Source organism: Triticum aestivum, chromosome 4B, assembly GCF_018294505.1.
Source record: "Triticum aestivum cultivar Chinese Spring chromosome 4B, IWGSC CS RefSeq v2.1, whole genome shotgun sequence".
Lineage (NCBI taxonomy): Eukaryota > Viridiplantae > Streptophyta > Magnoliopsida > Poales > Poaceae > Triticum > Triticum aestivum.
Genome location: NC_057804.1, coordinates 213,630,945 through 213,638,784, shown reverse-complemented (window position 1 = coordinate 213,638,784; position 7,840 = coordinate 213,630,945).

Genomic DNA, 7,840 nt, shown 5'->3' with positions numbered 1-7,840 from the left:
AAGATCAAGTCTCCACGGATATCGGTCGTGTAGTTCAAGTTTCCGAACCTGACCTGGTGGCCAGGGGCGTAGCTGTTGATTTGCTCCAGTTGGCCAAGCGAATTGGCCCGCAGTACGAAGCCGCCGAACACGAAGATCTGTCTGGGGAGAAAAGTCTCACCATGGACCATGTTGTTGTTGACGATTGAAGGGGCCATCAAGCCTTGCAGTGACGACACAGAAGAACTCTCAATGAAAGCACCAATGTCGGTGTCAAAACCGGCGGATCTCGGGTAGGGGGTCCCGATCTGTGCATCTAAGGTTGATGGTAACAGGAGGCAAGGGACACAATGTTTTACCCAGGTTCGGGCCTTCTCGATGGAGGTAAAACCCTACTTCCTGCTTGATTGATATTGATGATATGGGTATTACAAGAGTTGATCTACCACGAGATCGTAGAGGCCATACCCAAGAAGCTAGCCTATGATGAATATTATTGTGTCTCTAAGAACAAAACTCTCCGGTTTATATAGACACCGGAGAGGGCTAGGGTTTACATGGAGTCGGTTACAAATAAGGAAATATAATACCCGAATCGCCAGGCTTGTCTTCCACGCAAAGGAGAGTCCCATCAGGACACGAGACAAAGTCTTGAGTCTTGTATCTTCACGGTCCAATAGTCCGGCCAAAGTATATAGTCCGACTGTCCGGATACCCCCTAATCCAGGACTCCCTCACTCGGCGATGACCTCCATCCTGCAGTATTGGCGTTCTTGGTCTTGTTGCACCAGATTGGAAACCTTTGGGTGATTCCTCGGGACTCTGCACCTGCTTCTTGCCTCCTTTGCACCAAAGAGGAAGCTGGTACTCTACACCCACTAGCGCCCACCTAGCGCCCGCCTGACCTTGGTCTTCATGGCTCACATCAGCTGAGCCTCGTGAGGTGCACCTTGCATATAACTCTCCGCCCCTCAGGAGCCAGCCTGAGGAGGCCCATTCCCTTGGAGGTCTTGGCGTCGTCCGCCTCGCGAGGCTTGGCCCCTCGCGAGGGTCTTGACTTTGTCGATGCTGAAGTTGGGCCATACCAGGCCGTTGATGGAGCCACACAGTGGGCCGCAGACAGGCAAGTCTGGGTATCCCCGTATCTAGAATGCCAACAGTAGCCCCTAGGCCCAAGGCGCGCTCAGACTTGGCTTCTAGGCGAAGCCAAAGGGCAAGTGCGGAGCGCCGCGGGCCCTAACCGCTTGGGGCCTTAAACGATGCATGGCGATTGATGGGACGTGGGTGTCTCCACTTCCCCACGCTTCCTCGGCAACCATTTCCATCTGACAAAAGGGGCTGCCACCTACCGCAGAGCCTTCATTGCCTTTCCTTCGTCTTGCTCCAGATCCCCTTCTCCCAACGCCGAAGAAATCCTCCAGATCTGCCGGTCCTCCCCACCAAGCTTTCATCCGATGGCCTTCGAGAAAGGCAAGGCTTCAACCCTGGCTGCCGACCCCTCCTGGTTCGAGCCAGCGCTGGTCACGCCCTCCGTCGTAGAGGAGAAGCTCCTGACTGCGCTTCTCCTTACGATGAGCGATGATAGCGAATGGTGGAAGACAGTGCTCCGGGTCGCCTCCGCCGTGCCGGAGCCCGCGAACAGTAACTTTTAACCCTTCTTCATGCACAACGTCTATTTGGGGCTGATTCCTCCCTGCTCCCGCTTCTTCTATGTCGTCCTCCAGCAATACATCCTTCATGCGCTCCACATCCATCCCAACTCTGTCCTCCTCTAGTCCTTCTTCTCCTTTTACTACGAGGCGTTCGTGGGAGTGATGCCTTCCATCGACATGCTCTGCCACTTCTTCTACCTCCACTTGACCAGCCACCAGCCTGTAGGGTGTGTTAGTTTTGTCGCGTCCCGCGGCGGCAATGTGATCTCCCACGCCGGGAAGAAGTTAGAGGACTTCCGGACCAAGCGGGTCCTTACAAACGCCAAGTGCTCCCACGACCAGCTGGAGCTGCCGACCGAGCTCCCTGCCTCCGAGAAGGGGTGGTTTTCCAAGAAGATCACCGACCCCCAGCTGAGGCCACTAATGAGGAAGATGGAGGCCGACCTGAAGGCCAAGAAGCTGACGGGGGCCATGATCCTCAAGGATTTCCTGACGCAGCGCCTGGCGTCACTCCAGGATCTCTCCCGCCCCTATGGAAGCTTGCGAGAAGATAGCTGCCGCCATGCCTGTCTTCAATGAGTTGGGCTCGTGCCGACGGGGCCTCCCCCGCCGGCTGCCTCCTTGGTGAACCTGTCCTCCGGCGATCATTCCTCCGAAGCCATCGAGGAAAAGGACCGGGAGCGGGAATCTTCTGCCCCGAGGCAAGGGGACCTCCTCCGCAACTTCTCCAACGACAATGACGAGAGCGTGCATCCGGTCGTGAAGCTGGCCAGCCCTGCCGGGGTCACCACGAGGTCCAGGGTGGCCTCCTCAAAGCAACCGAAGCGAGTTGCCGGGAGGAGGGGCAGGACTGCGCTGATCCCCCTAGGAATCACTCCTCGTTTGCCGTCACCATCCCGTACAGCGCCGACCGCGTGCTCTCCTACTTGCAAGAGCGCGGCTCCAGCTGCACCAGTGAAGCCCCACTGATGAGCCTGAATAGGAGCTACGTCGGCTCGGACCAATAAGTGTTCTTTCTTGGCCTTGATCTTGAATCTCAATGCGATGCTTAGTGTCTTCGTTCGATGTTAGGCCGCAGTCGTTGGTGAAGAAGAAAAAGGAGGTCGCCGTGGTCGAACATGTCATGGCGGTTGTCGCAGCTTTGGCGCAAAGGGGTACTGCGGATCCGGTGGCTCCAGAAGCATCGTCATCTTCTCGGAGCTCGGAGGCCCGGCCTCAGGAGGAGCCGGCGCCCACGGCAGGGCTGACCCTAGCGGCACTAGTCCTCATCATGAGTGCTGAGGTCGCAAGGCCTCCGGAGCCCCCTGCCCTTCATACTGCTGCAGTTCCACCTGTCTCGGCGCTGAGAGCACCTCTTCTTTCGCCCACCATGTCGCTGGACCATGGTGCTCCAACCACCTCCGGAGCCTTGGAGGAGGCCTGAACTGCGCTGGACCATCTCCACGGTGATCTTCAAGGCTCTGGGCTGACGCCTCTGTCCGGGCGGCCTGGAGTTATGTGGAGGAGGCCCAGAAGGTGGCCGGCGTAACTGCTGTCAAGCGTGACTTGGTGAAGAAGGAATCCAAGGACGCCTAGGGGCAGTGCCATGCAGTGGAAGCCGAGCTAAAGGTCCTCTAGGATCAGCAAGTCACCTAGGCCCGCTAGCTCCGGGAGCGAGAGGACCAGCTGAAGGCCCAGGAGGCTGCCGTTGTTAATCGCGACGCCGAGCTGAAGCAGGCACCCCAAGAGCAGGCCCTTGTCGGATTGTAGGTTCCACAAACCCTTGAGATGTTCGACTCTAGGGTGCATGCGGAGATCTCAACCTACCCAGTCTGCCTACTCGCCATCCTCCTAAGCCTAGCGTGTCAAGCTCAAAGAGACAAAGAGACACAACAGTTAATGCTGGTTATGGCCACCTTGCGGTGTAATACCCTACTCCAGCGTTTTGGTGGATTGCCTCGAAGGGCTAAGGATGAACTAGTACAGTGGATGAACTGGCCTCAGGAGGTGAGGTGTTCTTGAGCTGGTGTGGTGTGAGCTAATTCGACTCCTCTTGCCTCCTATGGTGGTGGCTAGTCCTATTTATAGTGTCCTTGCTCCTCTTCCCAAATGTAGGCAGGAAGGGATCCCACAATAGCCGGATTTGAAAGGGGACAAGTAGTACAGCTTATCCTGACAAAAGTAGTCTTCGCCTGGAAAAAGCCTCTGGTCATGACGCTGCGGTGGGCTCGTCGATGACCTCCGTCCTGCCGTCCTGGCAGTATTGGTCTCGTTGCACCAGAATGGAAACCTTTGGCTGATTCCTTGGGACTCCGCACCAGTGGCTTTCCTCCTTTGCCCCAAAGAGGAAACCTGCGCTCTGTGCCCGCCTGGCCTTGGTCGTCATGGCTCGCGTCAGCTGAGCCTCGTGAGGTAAACCTTGCATAGAACTCTGCGCCCCTCAGGAGCCAGCCTACGGAGGCTGAACCCCTCGGGGGTCTTGGCGTCGTCGGCCTCGTGAGGCTCGATCCCTCACAAGGGCCTTGTGGTGTTGATGCTGAAGGTGGGCCATACCAGGCCGTCGATGGAGCCACCTAGTGGGCCGTAGGCAGGCAGGGCTGGATACCCCCAAATCCAGGGTGCCAAAAGTAGCCCCCGAGCCTAAGGCACGCTCAGACTTGGCTTCCAGGCGAAGCCAAAGGGCAAATGCGGAGCCCCGCGGGCCCTAACCGCCTGCGGCCTTGATGACGCGTGGCGATTGACGGGACTAGGGCGAATCCGCTTCCCCACGCTGCCTCGGCAACCGTTTCCATCTGACAAAAGGGCTGCCATCTGCCGCCAGGCTTTCATTTCCTCTTCTTTGCCTTGCTCTAGATCCCCTTCTCTCAACAGCGGAAGAACTCACCACATTTGCCGATTTCCCCCCAATCTCCTGCTCAATGGCCGTCGACAAGACCACGGCTTCTGCCTCGGCCCCCGGCTCCGCCTGCTTTGAGCCAGTGCTTCTTGCGCCATGCGTGGCCGGGGAGAAGCTCCAGAACCGCTCCTCCTAACGGCGAGCAAGGACAACGAGTGGAAGGAGATGACACTTCGAGTCGCCACCGCTGTGCCAGAGCCCGCGAACATCACTTTCTTCCCATTATGGCCTCCACGCGCTCCACATCCATGCCAACTCCATCCTCCTCCTGTCCATTTTTTCCTTCTACTGTGAGGCGTTTGTCGGGGTGATGCCTCCGTCGCCCTGCTCCGCCACATCTTCTTCCTCCACACGACTGGTGAAAATACGGTTGGGTGCATTGGCTTCGTTGCGGCGCGGGTGGTAACGCAATCTCCCATGCTGGGAAGAAGGTGGAGGATGCCGTGAAGAGGTGGGTTCTGATGGATGCCAAGTGCTCCCAGAGCTCGTTGGAGTTGCCGACCGGATTCCCCATCTCCAAAAAGGGATGGCGTTCTGAGAAGATCACGGACCCTTTCCTGACGCCGTTGGTGAAGAAGATGGAGAAGGACTTGAAGAGCGACAAGCTGACGGTGGCCATGTTCATTGTGGAGTTCCTGAGCCAGCGCATCGCGCAGCTCCAAGACCACTCCCGCCCCTTATGGAAGCTGGGGGGCATCGATGACGAGATCTGCCTGCACAAGGACGCCCTTCCCGAGGAGGAGCTGAGCAAGGTGTTGCTCTAGTTGACGGGGAAGGACCCGAGCGATCCTCCGGAAGATTAGCATCCGCTGTACTACCGGGATGACGGCGAGGAGGTTGCTGCTGCTATCCGGTCTTCGACGAGTTTGGGCTGTTTGACGAGTTTTTGTCACTGTTGCATAAAATAATATTTTTAATGAGTTTTGATGCAGATCATATATAAGCAAAGGCAAGTTATAATATAAAGGCAAATATTGATTATCGTGGTGCATGCTCGCATGGCAAATGCCCACGTACTCAGCACATACATATGCATAAAATGTTGGTGCACCTAATATGTGTGCATGCATACATCCTGGACCGTGCCATGCACATATACATACGTATTTGTATATTTGCAGCCGGCCGGCAAGCACGCATTTATACTTCTCCGAATACTAGAAATACCTAGCTAACCTTGCATGAACGTGTATCTTTTTCTTTTTCTATTTGATTTGAGATGAACATGCAACATGCAGGTGGGCAATCGGGTGCACAGCATAGGTAAAACTTCAAAGCTGGCTAACGGAGTCTCGTACTTGACTAGGAAGCATGCCCATCAAAATTTGGAAAGAAATAACACGGATGAAAGGCAAACTCCGCGTAGGAAGCCTTACACGGCAAGAAGAAAAAGGCCGGGCGCCACATGATCTCTTGCCATCTATTAGTCCTCTGGATGCCAATATACTCCATATAGGAAGAAAAGACTGCTCAAAAGGGCAGGAAGAAAGCCCACGTACAACCCATCCAATCGGAGGTGGAATTCCTTAGAGCCTTCCGCGAAGGGCACACGAAGACGACGACAGCTAGAAGGGACACTGCGCCGCGTTTGAGGAGAGACGGGTCATGGACGGCGCTCCCGCGGTGGCCGCGTCCGATTGAAGAAGTTGTCTTGCCATGAACGCAGAGCACGCCGCCGAGATGAAGCACGTCCAATAGCTAGCATGCCATCTTCTTTTCCTTCTTCGATGGTACGTAGAAGTTCTTTTTCTTAGCAGGTTTCATGGTAGCAACAACACGAGGGGAACCAAGTCGGAGGAAGACGCGCCCCTTTGCGGCAGCATCGAGAAGGGCACCAGAAGAACCCACCAGCCGCCGCAGAAAGAACACGATGGGAGACCGCCCGTGGCGGCGTCGCCAGCGGCGGCGGCGACCACACGCCTTGCAGAGGAAACCAGAGGAGCGCGGTGGCGTGCTCGCACACACGCTCATGGATGACGAGGATACATATGCATGTTAAGCTCGCTGGATACACCGGCGACGATGACAAATAGAGATCTTTAGGACATCCATATACATATATGCATCGTTATGCATGGTGGGTTTATGGTACGTACATATATGTTTTTCTCTGATGTATCAGGTGTAATGGGGCAGCGCCACGCCCCAAGCAGGTAGGCAAGAGCCAGGCACGCACACCCCAGGCCAAGACCAAAACCTACACTGAGAAGAAGACGCGCCCGTGGGCGGCAGCGTCGGCGAGCGGGGAAGCCAATAGCAGTTTCCCCGGAGGAAGGCGCGCGACCGGGATACCGAGGCAGAGGGAAGGACGCGCCTCTGGGCTCATCGGTCGACACACACGTAAGTTTGTCCGGCGCCGGCACCGACGCCAAGAGGACAGGCAGCAGCAAGCGTAACACGCTGGTGGAGAATCGGACATGGCGTTGCATGTGTGCGGTAACGCCGATCATGCATCACCAGCATCGTGAGATTGAGCGTGTGTCGAGGATTCAACACGAAGTTCCATCTCTCAGGTTAGCATAATACTAAGTACATACATCTATTTCTATTGTGTACCAGGTGAGGAAACACATGCACATGTATGCACGTACAAGACTCCTCGAGCAGTACATGGATGAGTTGCCGCAGCTCCTCCTGCGTGCCTTGTTTGGGCAGCACGCCCAGGAGGGAGGCACAAGACAGGCCGTCGCGGCAGCGTTGAAAGCACACAGGAAAGGTCGCGCTGACAGCAGCGGCACGCCCGCCGGGCAACATGCACACGGCCTAGCAATGTCCGTGGCGGCATTGCATACGTACATCTATATATCTGTTGTGTATGCAGGAGACCAGGAGGAGAAGCAAACGCGCTCGAGGTGGCAGCGTCGAGAAACAACGAAGTCCCACGGGAGATAGAGGAGAGAAGGGACACGGCAGGCAACCCACGCAGCCAACGTACAAGACGCACGCAGCAACACATCTCGCTGAGCCAGGATACACACCTTGGCAGTAGCGTAGAGGAGAAGAAGACGCGCCGAGTAGCGATGTGGCAGCCATGATGTAAAGATGAGAAGGACCTACTCCAAGCGGAAAACCGAGCATTAAGGGCGCATGCACCATCTGCAACGGCGCCGTAATGATCTTTCTTTTTCCATGTGTTATCATCTATTTTGCAGAATGGCCTTCGAAAAGCACGCCCAGCAAAGATGGCCGCAGATGATACAATGCTCTTCCCATACCAGGAGCAGCTGAGGCGGCGGACGACGCGCCCAACAGAGGTGGCCGCGGACCAAGGAGCGCTCTTCTCGTACAAGGTGCTGTCGAGGTGGTGGACAACGCGTCCAATGGAGGTGGCCAC